The 23,070-nt window shown below is 38.0% G+C and overlaps 1 long non-coding RNA gene across 1 annotated transcript in view; it reads right to left on the bottom strand.

Annotated features, from left to right (window-relative positions):
* LOC135197221 (uncharacterized) overlaps positions 1–13,846 on the bottom strand; it is a 75,974-nt gene extending 62,128 nt beyond the window's left edge. The window contains exons 1-2 of the long non-coding RNA XR_010310580.1: positions 13,805–13,846; positions 13,116–13,234 (exon numbers count right to left, since the gene is read on the bottom strand). This is a non-coding gene — a long non-coding RNA (uncharacterized LOC135197221). The remainder of the gene's footprint in view (positions 1–13,115; positions 13,235–13,804) is intronic.
* Between the last annotated feature and the right edge of the window lie 9,224 nt (positions 13,847–23,070).

The raw sequence follows: 23,070 nt of genomic DNA, 5'->3' as shown, positions 1-23,070 counted from the left end.
GCGTGTGTGTGCGAAGTGAGCGTGTTATATTATACACATAGATAGCGTGCAAGGACAAATGCCAATAATACTTTCCATATAAAGAGAGGCTAAGCTGAGAGAGAATAGGTCTGCCACCCGTCGCCACACAGTTATTAATAGAAGACTGAGGCTAGGGTGGATGGGCGGAGGAAGAGTTTAAAAGGAGAGAGAGAGAGAGAGAGAGAGAGAGAGAGAGAGAGCAGTGCTTAGAACATAATCCACAGATAGTATGGTAACACGTTTTATATTCTCTCAAATTCACCAAATCTTATGTTATACTTTAACTGATGTGAATCGTTATCTAGGCAATGGCTTAAACCTGTGTGAGAGAGAGAGAGATTCTCTTTCACTTCTCTATAATCCAAGGTTTAACCTTCCAAATTTTCCTTATCTTCAGCTAGAAACCTGAACGACTTGGCATCTGAATGTTGGCCAGAAATTCAACTCTGGTTACATGAATACATTGTATATATATCATAATACTTTCTCAATACTGTTTTCTTTTGCTACAGCCGAACTGTACACAGACAACGCAACAATATTGCCGAGTTTGTAAACTGTAGAAGCATTATTTGTGCAGGATTGGCAACGTAATGTGTTCTCTTGGTCTAACTTGCAATATCCGACAGAACAGTATCTCTTTTGATTTTGTTACCTCCGTTGGTGTTGTAAGTAATGCAATTTTTTGTTAGCATTAGATCAATTCTGTCGTTTGTGTTTTAGGGAAATTATTATTCAGCCTGAAGCATTTTCACATAAAAATGTTGGGAAACATTCACTTGGAAATGGACTCGGAAAAATGACAGGAAATGGATACGCAGCCATATTTGGAGACTGGGTATCAAATGCGAAGAGGCCTCAGGGTTCAACTCTCATTACTTCCACTCCTTTAATACCCAAGTACAACGATGAGAATATATTCCATACGATGCTTCATGTAGACGCTCAGACGATTTCAAGGCGGGAAATGAAAACTAAATAAGACAGCCAAAAGACGAAATGTCGCAGTTCCTGTTTAATTAAGCCAAGGGGTTGTGATTATTTACAAACTAAAGCAATGAAAGAGATGAAGTGATAAAAAGGAACGAGAAAAGGGTAAATTTGGTTTTCATACTTTCATGTTGTTTTGAAAATAATGACTCGTATGAAAATGGAGATTCTAGATTTTCAAGGAAAGGACCTATACTAGATTACAGACCTATGAAAGATCAGCCGGCCTGGCCTAGGATATATCAGAAAATTATTTAACATAATCCCACTAACAGCCAAACCTTACTTACGGCTTATATAAACCCTATACAGGTTGTACATACTTGTAAGATCACAGTAATATCAAATTAAGGGTATAGAGTGTATGTGTGTGTGTGTGATTGTTCAACCGAAAAATAATAAGCAGCAATGGTTATACTGTAGACTAGTAAGCAGCAAGTGTCCTCAAAAAGAATAAACTGGGTAAGTAGGTCCTTGCAAATAATTCCACAAATAATGCCCGTCTGGACTTGTGCATCATAATTTACCTCTCTCTCTCTCTCTCTCTCTCTCTCTCTCTCTCTCTCTCTCTCTCTCTCTCTCTCTCTCTCTCTCTCTCTCTCTCTCTCTCTCTCTCTCTCTCTCTCTCTGTTCGTGTGTTTATGTAATGTAAAGGAAAGCAATGGGGGTTAATCTTACGCTTAGAACTACGGTAGCTAACAGAACAAAAAAATAATTCTCTCTTGCAAAGTGACAACCAGAGAGACAAAAGAATATATCGAACGACAATACTATATCCAATAATATCGTTCTTTATTCCTACATTCATAGTATCAAAAGACATCAGAGTAAAATGCAAAAATTACCACATACTGACAACGTAACCTCTAGCAGAATGGAATAGAATAGAACACAGAATTTAGGCCAATCGCCAAGTGCTAGGACCCATGAGGTCATTCAGCCCTGAAAGGGAAATTGACAGGAGGAAAACCTCCAAGCAGTTGCACTAGGAAACAATTGTTCTTAAGTTTGGAAAGTCAAATGGAAGGAAGAGGATGTGGATGGAGGTACAGTAAAAGGAATGAAAGAGGCTGCAGCTAGGGGCCGAAGGGACGAAGCAAAGGCCCTTAAGTAATACCTACAGTGCACCAAATGAGGCGCACTGACGTCACTATCCCCCTACGTTGCCTAAATTCTAGTAAATAATTTGGAATATGAAATTTAGGCCAAGGGCTAAGCGCTGGGACCTAAGAGGTCATTATGCGCTGAAAGGGAAATTATGATAAAAGGATTTAAAGTGTTACAGGAGGACCACCTCGCAGTTGCACTAAGAAATAACTGTTAGGAGAGGGTTGAAAGTGAAAGGGACGCTGCTAATAAACTTAAGTAATGCCTACAGTGCACCGCATGACGTGTAATGAAGGGCCTGCCCCTCTACGGGGCCTAAGCTCTAGTGTCCCTGGCTGCCAACATTATTCACGTGTTATCCTAACGACCGAACAGAGACATAGCCTAGTCTATCATGCCGACACTGACAGCGTTTAAAGAAGTACTTTTGGTGTGGAACATATTTCTTCCCGAAGGCCATTTGTTACAGGAGCCTCATTATCTCTTATGGTTCCTTACTACAAAACATCTTAATCTTAGCATGACATTTAATATCTGTTCTGATAGACTGTGTAATGACATTTCTTAACCCTTACCCTACGCTGCACGAGAAAAGTTTCATTACAGTTTTCCTTCAACCTTTCTTATTACCGGAAACTATTTCTTGCCTCTTTCTGTCTTACTTTCTAAAAACTGCTACCACTCTCTCCCATGGACTACTTTCGCCAGCTGTCCCCCGCGTTGACATTGAAGGGTCAAACGTCCCCGAGAGGTTAATTTACATCCACAATGTTTTCTTTCGGTTACGCGTTCTCACCGCCAGGGGTCTAGACACCGCCAGATTGAGGGTATACAAAGCTTTGAAATCTCAAGGTACATAAAACCTTGCAGGATAAACGAGTTTTCTTCTGGCGCCTAAAAGAAACTCTTACATTTATCAGGGATATTGCTGTTTTATTTTAAATATATAATAACAACAACAATTCTCATCATTAGACACTCCTTTACTTTTATTAAGAGAAAAAATCACATTCAGATTACTTCAAAACAACAGACTAGTTTCTCATTGTGTATTAAGAAACAACTAACTCAAGAACCTGGCTTCTATTTGCGAACAACAAACTTTTGAAGTTCTATTCAATCAGCAAAGTTGTCAATTTATTCGGAAGCTTTCTATCATATCACAAAGCCGAGCACGGACACATCAAAATGAATCTGCAGAAAATAAGGTTTTTCAGAATTAATGAGGTTTTTGCACGTTTTCAGAGTATTTGCGATTTATCTCACCAAGCCATTAAAATTCCAACAGCCACCCTCCCTTCCTACCCATCCCCTTACTCCACCCATACCTCCTCCCACCGTCCCCCATCCCATAACATATCCCCTTCCTCCATCCCGTCCTTGTCCCCGTTTTCTGTTTTGGTTTTTAGTACTAAATATTTTCCTGGCACCGACTCCCGACGTTGCTGTTCATTACACCGAGTCTGCGAGTCCTTGTGTAGAGTCTCACCTTCGGCCATTATATGACGCTCTGAGTCACTTGCCTTGCGTTCCCGTTCGGTTTGGGCGCCTTCACTCAAAAGTTAATCAAAATGAGGTTGATTTATCTAGCTCTGGGAATTTTGTTAGTGTCCTGTATTGTTTTCACGGGAAATTTAAAGTCTCTGTCATTTCACCGTCTCATTACTTCAGAATAAGAATAACTTAGCAACTATGGAAGGTTAACTGAGGATGAACTGGAAAATCACTTGATTTTCAGATTGGAAGACTATATGTAAACATGGACTGGGAGAAGCAGAGGAAAGTAATTTTGGGGGGCAAGGCAGAAGAAAATAAAAAGGTAAGATGAAGTTTGACATTTATTAGAATATTAATTAAGAGAAGATTGGGCATCTGGGAGAATATCATTTCTATGGAGAGGATGATACACATAATATATAACAAAAACTTATTTGTTACAATTTCTGAAAAGAGAAAGGCAATGAATTGTCGGTTCCTTAGAGGCTAAATGACAAAGAATGAGAAGAAATTGCAGTTTCTAGTCATCTTAAATCGTCCGTGTGGTACAACAATGGACCTATTAACTACCTGCAAGAAAAACCAATTCAAGGCGCACCTCTGTTTAATAACAATAAATGATAATTATTTCCATATTACATATCGGGAGGCCTAATACTTAGGTGTGGAACATATTTCAGAAAAAAAAAACTCGTACTGTATTTGCACACCTTCCCGTGAAAGCATCAAGAAAACCAAAATTGGGGTTCAGTACAAAAATATTAGTATATGTATAATTTAAAAGGCGAAAAAGATACTATTTAATTTCAGCTTTCTCTCTCTCTCTCTCTCTCTCTCTCTCTCTCTCTCTCTCTCTCTCTCTCTCTAAGTGAGTTTTCGAAGAAATACTTATTTCACAACGTAGAATACTATTCCTCTATGTTTGCCATATATCATACTCAATTAATCAGGTACATATATTTATAAAGATTAATTAACTCGAAAATTTTTCGCACGAGCACTTCAGAATCTGCATTCTTCCAGAGATGAATCAGAGATGAATTAAAAAAAGCATAAACTGCAGTAGAAGATACAGGTAATTGGACACCTGTATCCTCCCAATGACTCTGCAATCATTTCATGAAAATAAAATTCATAAATATATGAATTTAGGTTTAGCTTTGTCATCAAACGAATACACATGGGCTCAGTTTCCCAATTTAAACAATTCTGAGGATTCTTCACCATCTGAAGAAATTATCTGATCCTTTTTATAGAATTGACATGGAGACTTCAAGCACTCGAACATCCGCTTCCGAAAGGATACGTGGAAATGAATTATAAAATGCAGTTTCATCCTCCCTCACACTAATAGGAGAAGTCCAAGATAAACACCGAAAATTCCACGAAAGCCTATGGGTCCAAAGACTGAAGTCTTTGCAGAAACATGAAGCTGTTCTCATATTTCGGACAGCAGGAAACGAAAGCTTCAATCTCAAGTTGTTGATCATCACAGCAGTCTGGTCATTACGAAAACACTGTGTGCTGGCACCGTTACAAATGATTCTGTCAGGGAGCTTATTGATCATCCACAGACTGATGGGTGCGTTCACTGAACTTCCCATCTCAAGAAATACGCCATTTGGCAACTATTTGAAAAACATATTCCAAAACAAAGCTGCAGTAAAACTTAGTTACCCTAAAAATGTCACTAAAGTGCAAAAATAATAGATATATTACGTTACCTCAAAAAGGCGGGCTAATTTTAGTACTGAAAGAACCTTTCCGACAGAGGAAACGCTTCGGAAATTGCTCACGATGACGAGGTGACTGGTCAAAGAACCCGAGGCCGGTATCTAAAATTAATGCCTTGCAATGTCTTGAATGCTTTCTGCATGCGAGCATGAATGGCTTCACGTTATATCTCTCGCAATCTCATGACGTCTAGTCACTCGGCGGGATACTCTTAGATGGGGACACTCCACTCCTTCAGCTACACAGTCATTATCGTCATACGAGTCTACTTATTCAAATGAGCGGTGCTTTCTACTCCTTCCTTTATCAGTCATGAACAAACTTGTGTTGTTTTCTATTATATATATATATATATATATATATATATATATATATATATATATATATATATATATATATATATATATATATATCCTTTAATCCACGGTAGAAAGATAAATGAAACAGGGACTTGGAAAAGGTATTTTTCGTAGTATATTGTACATTTTCAAGTTCACACTGAATATAATAGAAGTTGACAGACTTTTATATACAAAAACAGAAACTGTAACCCCGCCCCTCTTTCCGTTTTTGTATGTAAAGTAGTGTAAAGAACTGTGTGAACTTGAAAATGTAGAATATACTACGAAAGTACTTGTTTCAAGTCCTGTTTCACTTACTCTTCTACCGTGGATTTAACGATATTCATTCTACATTGGAGATATATATATATATATATATATATATATATATATATATATATATATATATATATATCTGTGTGTATGCATAATAATGTGTGTATATATATATATATATATATATATATATATATATATATATATATATATATATATATATATACCATTGATATTTTCGTCTTGATAAAGCAAGCTGAATGGTTTGAAGAATACTGGTATGACGAGTGTACTGAAATCTAAAGGCAAAACACAGCGATTTGATTCATCAAAATTTACCACTTTTGCAATGCTTAAATTTTATTAGACATCCATATGCTGTCAGGGAAAGTCATTTGCCGCTACTTTGAAGGACCTCCTACCTTTCTCTCAAGAAACAGAGATCAGCAGTAAGGCGAACGTTACGTTAAAAATTTTCGAAAGGTAGCTTCAAAGCTAAAACATACCAATTTAGGCAAAAACCAGTCATCATTCCTTTTGAGCCATATAAACGAGTAGTTAGGCTACTTCAGTAGATATATTATAAAAAAAAAAAATTTTACTTAAAATGTTGACCTCGCAAAAATCTATAGCTATCAGATCTCTGCGGGAAAAAACAGAATGGAATTGGAGATGTTAAGACAACATTAAGGGAATACGGGAATTCTATAGAAAGGTCGAGGCCTTAAAGCCCCATCCACGCTGTCGAACTATGTCCGACGGACAAACATTGTTACCATACAATAGGCGAAGCAGGATGACGTCATAAACGTTGAGACGATGGCAGTAGATCTGGCAACAAACAGTGGTACCAGATGAGGTCGTTTACTCTGCTCACAAGGCATAGACCGGCAGACAATTGTTAATTAATAACAATATGGGTCCGTCGGACATTGTTGGACAGTATGGACGCACCTTAAGTGTCCCTGAAACCTCTTGGGAACAGTCCAGGTAGTTCTATGACGATTTGTGGCGTCGACAAAACTGTACAGAATATCGAAATACCAGCTTGCTGTGAAGCTTACACAACCATTAAACCACTGTCCACAAGCTCAGGCGCACAATTAAAGCAGGCAGTCAAGTACTAATTTACCACATGCATACGTCCAAGTAAGCTGAAGGACGGATCACGCCTTCATATCCTAAAAATTTGGTCACATGAACAAGAATTTGTTTGCTTAGCAAACAAGATATAACATTAAATCCTGTTTAAAATAGCATTAATAAAATTATAAGTGTACAGCTAATGTTGCAATTTAGACCTATGTGAACAAACCTCTATAGAACCCATTTTTATTTGTATTAATACTTTAAACTCTAACTGAAACAGATAAATAATAGAGAAATGAGAAACCTAGTTGACGGATAAAATAAGTCTGAGTGAACATGCTGAATGATTTTTTTCTAAATATTCTTCAAGTTCGTGGAGACTTACAGCCATGGCTTAATTTTCATAATAGTCAATGAATATGTTAGAAGATAAGACCTTCTTAATCAAACAAAACACAAATTGCAGTGCGCTGGAATATGATGAGAGAATTTAACGTAACATAGTAGGTACTAAATATAAGACAAATTTTGCTTCAACTGGATAAAAAATATAAAAAAAAACTAAGTCTATGAAGTGAGCTTAAGTATTTGCTAACAGCATTTTCTTTCAGATAAATCACAGAAAAGTCCACCATATAGTGCCATAAAATAAAGACAAAGAAGACGTCTTAGATGTGGTGGTTGTAAATCTAAATATAAGTCCCCTTGCATGATGTGGCTGGAGATAAGTCAGAGGGTTAAATACAGTCAAGTAAGGGCGGCGACAGCATGCCAATGACGTCATCATGACGCTAGGGAGCCGTACACAACACTAAAAGTTCTCGCAGTTGTCATGATCTTCTTGTTATTATCATTATGCCGTCAGAAATGACGCTCATAAGGTAGACGATAAGTCCTGACGCAGGGAACGGTACGCACCGCCGTGAAGCTGACCAAGGCACTTCATTTTGCTTACACAAAATACCGTCTGAGGTGAAGATCATACAAGAAAAAAAGCAAATTTAAAAAAGAACTAAAGACTCTCCTATTCTGCAGGAGCTACGATACTGATGAGAAAATACTAATAGACAATTATAAAATATAAGAAGCAACTTATTTAGAAAATGCAAAAGGGCCCGCCAGAGATGGAATCCTCCCAGTGGAGGGAGGGCTGTACATAAAACCAAACCAAACAAACAAGGTACGTAAACATAGAGGCCATTTGTAAGAAAGTCTGACCATTAATATTACACACAATAATTATACATAATTGCCTTTTTGTTATTGTTAAGTGGATCATTTTGGATGCAGTGGCTATCAACAGATTGCTATGCAGTGGAAAAAATTGATCAGTAGTGCTGACACAGATAGAATTTACAAGCTGCAGTTTATTATCTCGGCTGTAAATCCGGGAAGGGAGCACTTTCTTGAGTCCAACTGCTCCTTCAAGGGGAAAAGCGTTTAACTGTATATCTATGTATATATATTCAATTTCTATCGAAGTCAAAGGCATTATTTGCCGAGATGATCTTTCTATTTAGACTTCGAATCAAACAATACTTTTTTTTCTCTCTTTAGGCCAGCTTCTCAGGAATAAGGATAAATTATTCGCGTTTCTTTCCATTATTACAGTCGGTGGACCGTTTCCTCGTCTACCAGCGTCGGTTTCAGGACAATTACAAATTGACGTGTTCAGTTTTAATTCTTACAGCAGGCTTAGCAGCTACGCCTAAAATTTGAAACATGACGTCATTGGGGTGTTGGATCTCTTGTGGTAGGAAGGTCTCATCGTCTGACTGGTGGTCTGGGCGGCTGCAAAGGCATTTCTGGTGCTCCGTAGAATACCTATGCCGCGGCGTGGAACAAAGGGCGTGGGCTAAGGGGCGATTCCCGTCTCTGGCCGATAGTCTTGATTTGCTCCGCTGCCGGTGGTCGTGTTCAGAAGTGTTCCATCGGTCGTTTCCCCTTTCGGATTCTCACAGATGTCTCATGATTACCAGGAAGAAGGGAGGATGGAGTCCGTGTTTCTTTGAACGTTTATTGCAGGCCGTTGTTGATTTCTACTCACAGCTTCTGGTATATGCAATCTGTGTCAGCGGGCTTCTCTATGCACGATCTCTTTGCCTTCTAATAATTCTCCAGCGTTGGTTTATGGTCGTGGTCCTCTGCGTATGCTGGAATAGTGCCCCTTGGTTGCGGTGGGTTTGCAATCGCCTGCATAGAGTGGAGGTGGTGCGACCTCTGTTAAAATGACCGAAGACTTGACATGTCCCTCCGGCACATTTAAAAGTGTAAACTACGTTGGTCGACTCCCACCCACATCTCCATTTCGGCGAGAGGGTGCTGGCTAGGTTCGGGGGCCAGTAGACACGTATGAAAATAATCACGTTAGAATTCGCAAGTGTCTTACCTCTGGCAATGATCCTTTTCATGGCCTTGACCTCATTTCTAAACGGGCCGTGATATTCGGTTCTGCAATATATGATGTATCCTAGCAAGGTAGGGGCCGTCACTGGTGACCTTTCATACATATCCAACTATTTTCGTATGCAACTTTCTATGAGGTTGTTGTCGTATCCGTTATTGGTTAGGAGCTGCTTAAAACGTTCGAGCTCCCCATGAGTGGTGTTACGGTACGCCCCAAAGGCGTAAAACGTAAATGCACCGATCCGCATGAGTCGTTTTTTGGTACACGGTAGTATTGTGATTATCTGCTTTCTTTTTCATTTTTACATCCGAGGGGGAAGGTCGACTTGCGACCCCATATTCAGTAGTGTAATTCGGGCTAAAATTCCTCTTCAAGGCATATATATATATTATATATTATATAATATATATATATATATCTATCTGTCTATATATTATATATATTAATATATATATAGATATATATTATTAATATATATAATTTATGTAGTATATATATTAATTTTATAATATATATATATATATATGTGTGTGTGTGTGTACGCATACGTGTGTGCTTTCCAATAGCAAATAATAAGGAAATTTCTGTCACTAAACAAGAGGAAGGAAACAAACGAACATGAACATAGACCCATATCAATAATAACAATGGTAACAATATGTTATAACAATAACAACAGCGATGATGGTGATGGAAATTGCTATGGGTGTTAAGTGACCAGTATATAATATCTCTGTATAATTTGTATAAGCAAACCTAACAATGGAAAACCAGTTCTATTTAATTTTCATGTTATTTCGTAAAACGGAGCAGACATAAGCAAAAATCAAAGACTTTTCGTTCACAACAACAGTAAAGTTTAGACTGATAGAAAATGTGAAAGGTATAGTTTCTTCATTGATGACCTGGAGAATTTGAAGAGGCTGTGCTTGTTCGTAAATGTGAATTTAACGATAGTATGAAATCGTTGTATCTACGTAAAGCTAAGGATGACATTACGGGAAAAGCAACAGAAGAATAAGATTATCAGGTATGGATGCGAAGTCAGTTGCAAAACATCGGATGAAATTACAGAAAAAGTGCAGATCATCATCAAGTATGGATGCGTATAAGGTTGTTTATAAAATCAAGGATAATAAAAAATAGATATATACTGATCAAATCTTATGTGGGTAACGACAGAAAATATTAGCATTAGAATACATAAATTATTGGTAAAATGTACTGGATAAAATGTTTGTTGAATTCCGGTAAATTTAAGTCAACTTTGATCAACTTCTGCTTGTAATACTATTGAAATTTTAAAATATTGTATATTTTATCTAATAAAAGATAGAAAAAAAAGTATGGATGCGGAAAGAAAAATGAAGAAAACAAGGGGAAACAGAGAAGAAAAACGACAACAATAAAGAACCGTCTGGGGGCAGAAGCTCTAAATCCTACCTGACACTGAGGTACGCACGAAGATCCCAGCTTAACAGAAATAAAACCAGGTATCCGGGCGTTTTATTCTTTGTGATAAAATGCTATTTATAAGTTCTCTTAAGAAAAAAAACTAGGCTAAATTAGCAAAACGCTATAAAACGGCGAACTTACCGGGAAAGTATAATTCATAGTACAATACGAGAAATCAAGCGTAAGAGGAACCTCTCGAAGATGCCGAGTACCGCCGACATCTTGTTTAGTAATTTGGAACCCGAAAGGCAGTACTAGTTGTCTCGTAACTAACGTGAAAGTCGTGTAAACACACGTGGCCACCTTATCGACTAGTAATAAACAGGTTGGAAACAAAACAAACAGACTGAAAATAAGTCACTGAGGACGATTTTGGGTAACGCTGGATAATAGTGTGAAGCACTATACTCTGTTTCTTTCCATCTGCTTACCCGCCTGTGGTGTTTGCGTATGGTAACACTGCGTCCCGGGCTTTAGATAGTTACGCTGTGTAAGTTTTAGGTAAATAAAAGGATATCTGGGTGTACATTTGCAACTGAAAAGTGTTTTAATAATTTACTGTATGCGAATTACACCGTTAATATTCGAAATAGAATATTGTTATTATTGTTGAATGTAAGCTGAATGTAACTATCTAAAGCCCGGGACGCAGTGTTACCATACGTAAACACCACAGGCGGGTGGACAGATGGAAAAAAACCGAGTATAGTTAGCACTACCAATAAGTCGTTGATTTGTACTATACACTGTTTCCGATGTGCTTTCAGAAAGTTACCGACCTCTTTTTGTAGCGTGGTCATATCCTTACTATTACTTTTTTATTTGTCTGTTGCAAACTGAAATTTTCCAAAACACGAAAAAGGGGAGGTGGTAAAATACCAAGAGACTGCTTTTGCGTCACGCAACAACAGATTTTGATTGTATCATCTAAAACTATAAACGTAATGATAAACAATAAGAGTAATTATGACAATAATAATATCATACCTCTATTGAGTATTTGTATTTGCTCGATTCTCCTCTATAGTCAACAGTGACAAAAAATGGCGGTCATTATGTTAACACTCTTTATTGCGGTTTCAATATATTCCATCCTCCAATACTCAAGCCTTCTTAACTATTTTCTTTATACAAACCACAAATAAAATAACCAAGATATTTGGCCAGCAATTTTGTCCCCTGATAAGTGCCGAGCACCGAGAATTTACCGATCACAAACCTCGCAGGCAAGTGCTACGTTATAACCCGAATATGAGGAGCTGTAGTTCAATGAAGATTTTCTGTTATAGAATTTACTGTTTGGTTCCAGTACTTTTCGCCTGAGATACTTGAAGAATTGCTTCTCAGTAAAATCTTCCAGCTTAATTTCGTCCTATATTTTAATTGGGGACAATATGTGATTATTGTAACCTTAGTCATTATTCTCATGTCGTTTTACTGAGGCTGAAAAAAGTAGATTGGTTTCCCTTTGGATCTGGAGGGTTTCCGGTTTATGAAATCAACAAAATGAAAGAATATCACTTACGGTTCCCACTTATTTACAGGACTGTGTTCTGTAATGTCTCCAGTATTTTTACGAGCAGCAGTACCACAGTATGACAAATTTCCGTCGGAAATATGACGCATGTAACTGATTCGTCCACTGGTCAGCATACTCTTAACCCATATTTACCAACTATACATCATGGCCTACTGCCAATATCAGCACATAGAGTTACAGAGCTCTAATCATGATGGCACAGAATATTTAGGACACAACTTGGAACCCAGACTTTAAAATGAATGCGGCACAATTTTTTTATATACACGATTGTGCATTAAGGACTTCACTGTGATGTTGTCTAATGAAACGCTTTTACCAATTTATGTATATTTGTAATAGCCACTTTTGTTGTGAAAAGGACGTGAAGCTACTAGGTATCTTTCTGTATGTGTATATATGCGTGTGTGTGTGTGTGTATGATACTCAACGATATAAACAATGAGTATTAAACTACCTGCGTTGCAACCACATTCTACGAGCTGATTTAGAAACTAATTCCTGACATTTCATCGTATGTAATTTTCAGTCCTTCAGACTAGTATAGACCATCTAAGGCAGCCACAACTACAACGACGAAAAGTTGTCTTAAGAGATTAAAAATATTGCACAAACATGCGTCCGTCCCTAACTTGCCAACAAACAAACAAATACTTACAAATACGACGAAGCTACGAGTCTCAATTGACATGCCGTGCATTCTTCACTTAACTCTGGGATCTTGAGATAAAATGCCCCGTAGTCACCACACTCGTGCTAACGTTATATCATATAATCCTTGGGGAAATAGGATAAACTTAAGTGAATGGAAGGACAAAAATCATCTGTACTCTTACTTTTTCGTGCCATAAGAGGAGAACTATCATATTCTAAAATATTGCAAGTAAAGCCAAATGAATGATCTCCCAGGCAAAGGGGCCAAGAACGTCATTATTCAACGTAATGTTTTTCTGCTCTTGTTTCATCCCATTGCCTTAACAAATTCTGGAGATTTTGAGGAAATACTTTTCTTTAAATGTACTTAATTCTTACAACAGTCTGTCCTTATTGCAGGTGAGATGCATAAACACTACGCAATTTCACTTTTCATAGTAATTTATGAGAAAATAAAGATTTGCCTTCAAGAGGCCGAGATTAGGCCTATGTCATGCACAAGTCTCCCAACATCCTCATATTAATCATGCTAAGGAAATTTCCAGGGGCTGTGACTCACAGACACACACGTAAACATTTTTGTATAACGAAAATGCTTAAGCAGTTGCATTAAGTTTTCCTCGTTTTTGCCCTATTACTTCGACCAGATAAAACTGGTGACATAATTTCTCAACCGTAAGAGACTATTCAGACCTCAATAACATATTTGTCCGTCCCCTAGAGAACACTTGAACACCTCACAGAATATTCAGACAACAGAAATCTTGTCTGAATGCAGGGTTCAAGTTTTTACCCAGCGGCCTCAAAAGCATTTTTAGAGCATACAGTTTTAGCTGGCCTCATACCCAGTAATGTCGTGATTCACACTCTGAGGCATGCCTGAATCATGCCCACCCACGCCAACCAGCACCTGCATCAGGAACCTTATGAGTTATTTGACTTCCCCCACAGGCTCCAGTTTAAGCCTTACGTTACCACTAAGTCTCAGGAACTCTGGGTCTTTAGCTGCCACAGAACCGATACTTCACTGTTGTTTGCTTCGTGAAGTTAACTGCCGCTTTCTTCTTTACGTTTTGCCATCGATTTCAGGTATGAGAACAGACACGACAATCCTCATTCTCGCTCTCGCGAGTAGTCCTTTCATACACTTAGAATTAAGTTGAAACCGTGCCAAGATGTGCCCGTACTTAAGTCTGCTAATCAAAATGCAGTTAGGATCAAAATTTCTTGAGTCTGAAGACCCACGGATTTATTTGGACTAATCGGCCATCACAGCACGACGATACCGATAAACGGTAAATCCATCTTCGCCTTTGAACCCTTTTCTTCACAATCCCCCTTTCCTTTTTTTATTTCGACAGGCTCATTTAGGAAACGAAAAACGTTACAATCATTGAAGTAACAAAGCGAACCTGCTTGCACAGGCTCCGAAGGAAGTCCTCTTCAGGAACAATTCTTCCTTCTTTTCAGTTACTGTTCAGTTGAACAACGGGTTCCTCTCTTTGTATCGCAGAACACATCTGAACCAAAGCGTCAACACAATGTTTTTACAGAGGTTCACTGTAAACAAATCTAAAAGAAACTGCAAGGATTTTGCTGTAAATGTGCGACTTTACGAGGGCGAGGACTCTCTCTCTCTCTCTCTCTCTCTCTCTCTCTCTCTCTCTCTCTCTCTCTCTCTCTCACACACACACACACACACACTATTTTTCCTTTCCTTTGTCCCGTGATTAAGTTTTCATTCACTTTCGACTCTTCTTTTAATTGGCAATGTGGTATTTGCCAGTCTAACTGAGCATTGCCAGAGAATAGTTTATTTGTTTACTGAACATTCACTGGAAAAAGATAATTTTATGCTTGGAGGATATACTAGTGCATTGGATTCATATTGACACACGGTCATAATCATTCTTTCTCTGAAAATTAAGCTGGTAAGTCTGCCTACTGTCTTTGCTAGATTCACATCCACGTCTCATTTGTTCAGTGACACAGGTTCCTAATTAACAAGTACATGTTCTTTTTTCATGCAAGTTCACACATCATGAATGATTTTATTGAACGAATGACAAGGAAAAGAAAAACTTGGTTAAGGAAGATCAACTGACGCCAATGTAAAGGTACTAGTACTATGAAGCTTCACTCGAGAGAGAATAAAGAAAAGTTAGAGGATATGACACATTTAGCAGATTGCACTTCGTTTACATATGAGAAAGATCTATGGGCTACTTGATGAAATCAACCCGGGGAAATTTTTCATTCATCCATAGGTGCACCTTGGTCTATAATAGCTAAAATCGGTTCAAAGTGAGTCCGAGTTAAATCTGAAAATGGTTCAGCATTTAAACCTTCACTCTGAGGTGAAGGGTTGGCGGTGTGCCGGACTACTGGGACCCAAGAAGAAACTCATGTAAAGGCAGGACAGTTTGTCTGATTGCCCAATAAAAGGACGAAAAAAACATTCAAAAGCCTTAAGCCGACGTTTGAAGCTCTAAATACAATTAAGATCTTTACAAAAGCTTCCGAGAGCTTAGCATAACCACTTCTTTTCTTAAAAAAAAAAATGTATATGTGCAGTTGTTGCTGTTAGATTCAGCCAGCCTTGTGCTGGCACGGGCTCTTGCTCTTCAGCAGCCCGTAAAACTGCAGACTGCAGTGCAGAGGTCGATGGAGTGGATAGCAGTATGAGTAGGGACAGGCCTTTGTAGCGGCTCACAGCTAAATCTCCTTATTGCTCCCTGAAAATAATATAGGGAGAAGAGTCACAGGTCATATCAGACCACAAAGATACCAAACATCGGCATATCAAAGATACCTTTAGATAAGAAATCTATTCTTCACGCTTATGGGGTGATTGTGACGATCAAAAATGCGTGCGAGAAATAACTTTCAATTCTATAGAACAATGACGACAATATTTTTATAATTGGGAAAACCGAGAATCATCAAGGACACGAATAGTTAATGAGTTCACCAATGCTGAACAAATGAAAACCTCACTTCAATATATATTTAACGATATTTATTGCGCGATGTTATTTTTTCACAGAAGAATGAAAAATAATAGAAGAAGAAGAAGAAGAACGTACATCTTGGAAATTTACTTCAGGTTATGCAGGTGGCTTCCCGTTTCTTTATTTATGTTTTTTCTTCAAACTGTGGAGCAACATTCCTGCAGCAAATGCATGAAATAAACTAGCATGAAACTAATTCCCAGCTTAAGCAATTAGTGAGAGAGAGAGAGAGAGAGAGAGAGAGAGAGAGAGAGAGAGAGAGAGAGAGAGAGAGAGAGAGAGAAAAGTCCTTCATATCTGTTTGTTACGAAACTTTCTTCTGGTTAATATAATACAAGTAGAAAACTGGGCTAATAATAATAATATTGATGATGATAATAATATAATTAATGATAATAATAATAATAATTGATAAATAAATTAATCAATCAATACATAAATAAAATTGGGCCAATTTTCCAGCCAGCAAATTTCCAACGCAGACAATAGCAAGGATATCTGTACATTAACTCATGTAAAAAACCGAAACAAAACTTGTTTGACGACTTCAGCCAACAAATGAAAATCAAAGACGCGAAAATATTTCATCTTCAAGGTGCTGGAGAATTCGTCGAAGAAACGAATGTAAATATCAACATTTTTTCGGTGAAATAAAAAAATGGAAGGTGAAGCAGGAACCAGGTCTACGAAAGCCCATCCCATGAGTCACTGACGCCAGTCCTGACAGGCGTTTTCGTCAGATCTGACATTCGTTCATATCTCCATTTTTTTTTTACCCTTTTTGGAGGGAACGGCGGTTTAAGAGAGAGATCGGAATCCCTGAAAATAAACAAAGTATATTGGAATGAAAAACAGTGCGGGTACAAAAACGTGAACTAGTTTGTATTTATTTATTTACTTCCTAACGGAAATTGGGATAGGAGGGGAGGATTCCAAATCAATGGGTAAACAACAAAATTAGGTGTAACTCCATATTCTATCAATAACAGTTACTTTTGAAAAATCCCCTTGTTTAACTTTTTTCTCTAGTTAGTTGCCTGTACGTTCGACTCGTAGTCGTATTATCCAGGGCAGATACAGCAAGGAGTTGATTTGAACATTAAACTTCTACCCCGTGCTTTAATCATAATAAAGTTGGCGATATGAGGATAGGAGGTGAACGATTGTATGAACGATTGTCTGAAAGATTGTCTGTATCGTTCGCAAAAACACTGTGTATGGGCTTGTCTGAATGCAAAAGTGGGCGGAGTTTCGTGTGTGAACGATCTCAGCGGGAATCTGGCTTGCGACTTATGTCTGTCATACACAGGTCGTTCAATGTATGGGTTTGTCTGCCGATATAAAGCTATCGCTCGCGTCTCTTCTAGAGATGATGCCATGTCCTCTCAAGACAAAACCTTTGTGCAGACTAAAATCGGTGCGGAGATCGTTCATACTGTCTGAATAGTGTGCGTGTGTGAGTGTGTGTGTGTGTGTGTGTGTGTGTGTGTCGATAACGACAATCGTTCAGACAGTCGTTCATGCAATCGTTCAGTGTATGGGGCCTATAAGAGTTGAACTCGGGTACAATATAGAGTACAGAGGTCGAATTCAGATTGATTGATTGATTGATTGTGTATTATATCTGGCGTCACAACATCTGGGTAATTGACACCGAAATAAATTAAATAGAAAAAATTATATTTTTGATAAATTTCATATAAAAATATCTATAAATATATAAAAATTTTGTTCATATATATAAGAGTTCTTACATAGACAATCTATGTATAATTTGAATTTGGTTAAGGAGGCCCGCCTCCCTCATCAAAATATATAACTGCTCTATATTACAATCCTTTCCAAGAATTGTAGCTAGGATAAAATTACCTACTCTGTCACGACCCCAAGACAGGAACCTATGTCTCAAATTCCCAAGTCTGGGACATTCAACCAGCAAATGTCTCACAGTCAAGGGCACAGTACAGTTCTCGCAAAACGGAGGATTTTCACGAGACATCAAGAACCCATGGGTGAGTCTTATATGTCCAATCCTCAATCTACACAACATCGTTTCTTGTCTCCTTGGCATATATGGATATGACCACGGAGACACTGATGATGTGATACTACGCATTTTTTGGTTATTTAAAATATCCTCCCACTGGGACTGCCAACAATTTTTAATTCTCTTACCTACTAGAGGATACAAATCCCGATATGGAAGTAGGCATCTTCTGGGTTCTGGGGAGCTGACCGCAGACTTTGCAAGTTGGTCAGCTTTCTCATTCCCAGCCACCCCAACATGGGAAGGCACCCAACAGAACTTTATTTCTTTCCCTCTTCTTTTTAGTAAAAGCAGCCATTCCAATATATCTAAAATCAGAGGGTTTAAACTGTTAAAAGATTCCAGCGACTGAAGAACATTTCTTGAGTCACAATACATAATAAAATTACTTTCATTCCGAATTAAAACTTCCTTTAAAGCCTTTAAAATTCCATATAATTCTGCTGTAAAAATCGATGCAACTGATGATAGCCTGCCGCTTCTCTCTACATCAGGGAAGGCTACACCAAAGCCGACGCCAGCATCTGACTTTGAGCCATCCGTGAAAACTGCAGTGGAGTTATCATGTTGCAAAGTGTGTTCTAAAAATATTGACCGCATGGCCTCACTGGACAATTCTGTCTTGGTAAAATTAAAATATCTACAAAATTTTACCTCTGGAAAGTTCCAGGGGGGACTAACTGAGTATTTTGCTGGTAAAATCTCGATTCTTGGCATATTTAATTCACGGACTATAGAATTTACTCTAAAAGCGAATGGATGAGGTTGCTTAGGATGACTTTCATAAAACTGCCAATGCCTTTCATTTCTCATGCAAATGCTGGTTAAAGACTTAGGTAGCCTCTGGAATCTATACCAACTCCGAACAAGCAGACGTTTATAATGAAGATCCAGTGGCACCTCATCAGCATCTACAAGCATGCTCTCGGTGGGAGATGATTTAAATGCTCCGGTACACAACCGTATTCCTCCATGATGAATTGAGTTGAGCATTTTGAGGCTATTAGGCTTCGCAGAAGCCTAATAGCCATAACTTAATTTTGAAAAGACCAAGGCTTTATATAATCTCAACATCTGAGTTCGGTCTGCACCCCATGAAGTGTGAGAAACGACTTTCAGCAAATTCATTGCTTTCAAGCATTTTGCCTTAATATATTTCAGATGTGGAATCCAGGTCAGCTTGCTATCAAAAATCAAGCCAAGAAACCTTGTTTCACCAACACATGGAATTCTCTGCCTATGAATGAATAGATCTGGATCAGGGTGGATTCCCCTTATATGACAAAAGTGCATAGTTACAGTTTTACTAGCAGAAAATCTAAAACGAATTCAGAACGAACCTCACATTCAGCAGGAAAGTCTACTGACTGGCATCTTGCTGGCAATAGTCCTTAGTGGTGAAATGGGGTATTTGAAAGATACATTGCCCAAATATAGAGTGAGCGCATACAAGGAAGTGTTGAGATATGTCTCAGCCAGTTTTAATGATGGTACAGCAGTGAAACCTTGGTTGACTTACGCATATGTATGCATAGCCAGAATTCACGTTAATTTTTTCCCATTCCTTGTTCTGGGTAAAATTTGTCATCAAATTTCCTGCAAAGGTAAGGTCAATGATAACTACAAATTATTCCTCCTATGGTTGCAAGTAGTTATTATAAGCCTTTTTGCAACTCCTTGGTTCTTCAAGAGAAGAAATTCTGGACCACAGTATCAAAGCTGAGCGAGAAGATCTGCTTATCACAGAGGAGTTTCTGCACTGAACTCTTTAAGAAAAAGAGCAGAATCAGCATTGCGCAGCTTCTGAAGCTATTACAAGTGTTTCGTGAATTAGCGATGAATACGCGCGCATTTCAAACCGCATTAGACACTTGACGAGATGCTGGCAGCTTCGTCTTCTATTTACTAAATATGTAGACCCGGTTGGTAGGGGGAGTGCCGTCAGTGCACCTCACAGGGTGCACTGTAGGCATTACGGAAGGTTCTTTGCAACGTCCCCACGGCACCTATAGCTGCAATCCCTTTCATTCCTTTTATTGTACCTCCATTCATATGATCTTACTTTCATCTCATTGTCCATCCTCTCCCAACAATTGCTTCATAGCGCAACTGCTTTGAGGTTTTCCTCCTGTCACGCCTTTCTGCTCACAATTTCCTTTCCAACTCTGAATGACCTCATAGGTCCCAGGCCAACAAACAAACCACTCCATTCCACTGAATAAGAAGAGGAAGAGACCCGATTGACAGAAAATAAAGGTGTTCTGTCAATAAAAGAGATATTGGGTAATCGGCTGCAAGCCCTGGGAACCATTATAAGAGAGAAACCTCACCAAAAGCCAAATAGAAATCAAAACATTCACCTTGACATTTCCGGAAAGATGTTCGTCAAATCTTGGAGTTAATTTATCATGGCCCGTTTGGCTCTTCTTTGTAATTAAAGTTTATGCTGGCAGACTACTCCAGTATACAGCTGCCAAGTCATACTTATATCGTTAGTTTGGGCAGCTTTCACTTCTGCTCGAGTCTGGAGAGAGAGAGAGAGAGAGAGAGAGAGAGAGAGAGAGAGAGAGAGAGAGAGAGAGCGAGAGAGATAGAGAGAGAGAGAGATTGAGAGACTACCAAAGAAATTAGACATTCCAAGTTATTTACAACGTACCCTACCTCCACCACATATACTTACATATGAATACTGTGTGTATAGTATAGATATATATATATATATATATATAATAATATATATATATATATACATATATATATATATATATATATATATATATATATATATATATATACATTACATTCATTAAGCCACCAACTTGGTTTACCATCCAGTCCACTATACCTCGATAATAACTTTCACCCAAGAGGGATCAAAAGTGATGTGTCCTCCATGTGTCGGATATTAAACGTAATTTATGGCTTAGCATTTGTGAATATAAAGATCCTCCAGGTGAAGGTAACAAAAATTTACAGACATACACAGACACACATATATATAATATATGTGTGTGTGTGTGTGTGTGTGTGTGTGTGTGTGTGTGTGTGTGTGTGTGTGTGTGTGTGGAGCTTGCACCCCCATACTATGCATTCAATTGCAAAAAATCTGAGAAGAAACAGTTTTGGGGTTCTCTGACCGAACATGGAATTCTATATGTCTTAACTTGCTGCTTACATTCATATAGAGCATTTGCCCAACCATCTTAATAATTCTATTGCCTTTGCTGCACGGAATACAGCTGTTCTCTACATTGACCTAATTTTACTCTCTCAGCTTTAGGAGTGCTGCTGTTTGAAGGTACAAAATATTGTCTGTTTTAATACGGCACGACAAGGAAAACATTCTTAGAATAATATTTCTGAATCATCAAGAATTATAAGAACTTCAGCAACTTACACTACAAAGTGCTTACCTAGCCCTCACCACAGTCATAAATATCTCAGACCATTATGGTGCAACTCATTCTCAGTAACTGTCCACCGAGCAAAAACATGTCTTAATTACAGTTCAAGAAGTCGGTCATAACCTCAGCATGATTTCATAAGCTCATCATCGCCAGGACAAATGAAAGTGCCAGTTTCTTGGCCAAGTAGTCTCATTTTGGTGAGCTTAGTTATTGTCCGAATGTGATCAGAGCTTAGTTATCTCTTTGACATCGGTCAAATATAGCTCATCCAAGGAAATTTTATTGTTTATTTAGATTGGGAAGGGTGCAGGGATGGAGGGTGTTTATAAAAAAAATTGGAATAGTAACTGTCTTATTTCCTTACTTATATCTAATTTTTAAAAATCTTTATTCAAGGTTTTGTGACAGCGGACTTCCTGGCTGAATAACATTTTGTCCCCTTAGTTAAAAACATTGAAAGTAAACTCAAAAAAACTTAGGCATTCGTGGCCAAGAAATTTCAAGATTAATTAATGTACCTGCATCTCGGTGGCCAAATGAAACTATTTTGTGGATGACGGATGAATATCTGAAAACAATTTGACTTTGAGGTAGAAAAAGTGGGAGTGTTAAGGTAAAGCAAATTGATACAGCAAAATAATAACAAATATTTTGCTATAAAGAAAACTATAGGAGTTTGTGAGACTTATTGTAAAGGATATGAGGCTGAGAGGAAAGGCCATAGTGTCTCGCTCTGTTAAATGATGAAATGTTCCATTAAGATGCGGAGTACAGAAGGTGAAATATACTTGATGAAAATTTAATCTCTAAACAGCCATAAAGAAAAATAAATGTTTATTTTTACAAGAGCAAAACCTTAATGGAGAAGTTAAAGAGAGGAGATTGAAATATTAGAACACCAAACAATTATTTCTCAACACTAAAAATAACTGATTAGTTCAGAGTAAGATGAACTTACAGAGTTCAAAAAAAATTATTCTAAAAGGATAAAATCTCGCCTCATATATTTTTGTTACTGTTTCTGCTGATATCATTGTTTCTTAGATCTAACTATAACTTTGGTGTTGAGCAATGCAGAAGATAAGACTCAAGGTCATCATTGCAAAGTATGCAATTACCATAGTTTACAAATCTGGCATCAGGTGCCAAACCAAGATGCAGATCCCTGAAACTAGATTTTATCTGCTACTGTGAAAAAAATTCATTTCTACTAATAATGAACATCCAAGAATCAAAAATGCTATCTTTTTAAAGGAATCACGCCACCTAGTTTGCAAATTTACTGCCCTTCAATGCTACGGCATCAGATACCGTCCGTACATGGGAGAAAATACAGAGAATAGATGTAGAAGGATTGAAAATAATCAAGGATTTTTTTTCTTACGTCTGTTTCGCAAAAGGAAAATACTCAAGGGCGCTAAATCACCAGTCCTTCGGAGTCTCCGGCTAAGACCACTTGGTAAGCGACAAGGAAAAAGCCTGAAGCCTCTAGAC

The sequence above is a fragment of the Macrobrachium nipponense genome, chromosome 18 (assembly GCF_015104395.2).
Source record: "Macrobrachium nipponense isolate FS-2020 chromosome 18, ASM1510439v2, whole genome shotgun sequence".
NCBI lineage: Eukaryota > Metazoa > Arthropoda > Malacostraca > Decapoda > Palaemonidae > Macrobrachium > Macrobrachium nipponense.
This window is presented reverse-complemented; position numbering and strand designations above follow the sequence as displayed.